The sequence below is a fragment of the Trachypithecus francoisi genome, unplaced genomic scaffold (genome assembly GCF_009764315.1).
Source record: "Trachypithecus francoisi isolate TF-2019V2 unplaced genomic scaffold, Tfra_2.0 Lachesis_group17, whole genome shotgun sequence".
NCBI classification, from domain to species: Eukaryota; Metazoa; Chordata; class Mammalia; order Primates; family Cercopithecidae; genus Trachypithecus; species Trachypithecus francoisi.
In genome coordinates, this window is record NW_022681462.1 from 54126777 (window position 1) to 54128733 (window position 1957).

Consider the following 1957-nt stretch of genomic DNA (forward strand, 5'->3'; position numbering starts at 1 on the left):
AAATGTAATAAACAGTGATATTCAGATAGTGCACATTTAAGTTTGCCTTTCCTCTCTACATAAAAGTGCATGCTAATGGCCGCTGGATAATTAAAATTAAACCGCATTCAATAGATAAACAAATTAAAGCAGAGCAAATTGTGTGCATGCTTCCCTAAACAGCACTCACATTATCAGACAGGGAAACCTGAATTATTCAAGGATATTGCAAGAGCTATTGGAGGAGCTATTGATTTTTTTTTAAGATAAGAAAGTATCTCCAGTATCAATAGGTAGTATTTGTTTATAAACTAAAATTTTTGTAATACTGCAGAGATTAAAAAGGAAATTGGATCAAAGCTAGTCAAACCTTACACACTAACCAGGACTTACCAACCTTATCATGATTGCTAGTATTATTTTTTTAACATTTACTTTTAACTACAAGTTAATACATGCGTTTACTTCCTTTGTAAAATATTACAACATTTCTGATCAACCTCAAGTATCCATCTGTTCTTCAAAGGTAATACTTGTTAGTGGTTTGATGTGGACACTTCCAGATGCTTTTTAATGCATTTTAAATACATATATAATATGTATGTATATATATGTGTGTATATACATATATATGTGTGTATACATATATATACACACACAGTATAACACTGTAAAACATGTATGGGTGTGTATATGTGTGTGTGTATACATATATATACATATACATATATATATACACATATATACATATATATATACACACACATATACACACCCATACATGTTTTACAGTGTTATATTGTGGAGTTTTTGTTTCCTTATTTTTTGGGGAAATTTCAACATAAATGGAATCATTTTACAAGTGCCTGCCTCTAACCTGCGTTTATCATTCAATACTATGTTACATATTTCTGATACTGGTACTTTCAAATCTACCTCAATATTTCCCCCATTTCATTTCCTTTTCCTCTTAGTGTATTTGTATCAAAGCAACAAATGTTCTTGATTAAAATACCAGAAAAAATAAAATCTACACTTGATCTTAGCCAAAAGGCCGAGAAGCGATGAAAAAATAAAATCTTATAATAAAATGCCATGGAGTTTTCTGTGCCATGGCTGCCATCTCCACTCCCGTGACTCAAAGGCAACCCCTCTGAGTAGTTGCCTGTGGTTATCATCTCCACAATATAATTTAAATATTATATATGCCCATAAAATTATTAATGGGTTATTAATGTCAGATACTATATTGACTTCCTGCTTGGTGGAACATGATTACCGTTGCTGACACCATTGTTGCCTTTCCTCCCAATCTGTCCCCAATATAATCCTAACATTCCATTAAGTTTCTCTGTTGGCTGTGTTTGTAATTATAATTTAAGTAATTAAACCTCTTCTTGTCCATCGACTATATATATTATTTCTGTACTCTTTGTAAACTTGGTATGATGGTAATGTGCCCCTCTTTGTAGCTTTTCTTTCCATGCTTCTTTTTAACTTTTATTTTAAGTTCAGGGGTCCACGCGCAGGTTTGTTACATAGGTAAACTTGCATCATGGAGGTTTGTTGTACAGTCGATTTTATCACCCTGGTATTAAGCCTGGTATGCATTACTTGTTTTTCCTGATCCTCTCTCCCTCCTCTGACATAACACTCTCCAAAAGGCCCTAGTATGTGTTGTTCCCCTCTATGTGTCCATGTGTTCTTATCATTTAACTCCCACTTAAAAGCGAGAACATGTGGTATTTGGTTTTCTATTCCTGTGTTAGTTTGCTGAGGATAGTGGCTTCACTCCATCCATGTCTCTGCAAAAGAGATGATCATATTCTTTTTTTATGGCTGCATAGTTATTCTGTGATATATATGTACCACATTTTCTTAATCCAGTCTATTATTGATGAACATTTAGGTTGGTTCTATTAGCATGCACATTTAAGCCATTAGCACACACATTTAGGTTGGTTCTTTCCTATTGTGA

The 1957-nt window shown here is 33.4% G+C and overlaps 1 pseudogene; it reads right to left on the reverse strand.

The window, feature by feature from the left end:
• Nucleotides 1-973: 973 nt before the first annotated feature.
• LOC117063193 lies at nucleotides 974-1045 on the reverse strand (annotated as a pseudogene).
• Nucleotides 1046-1957: the final 912 nt, after the last annotated feature.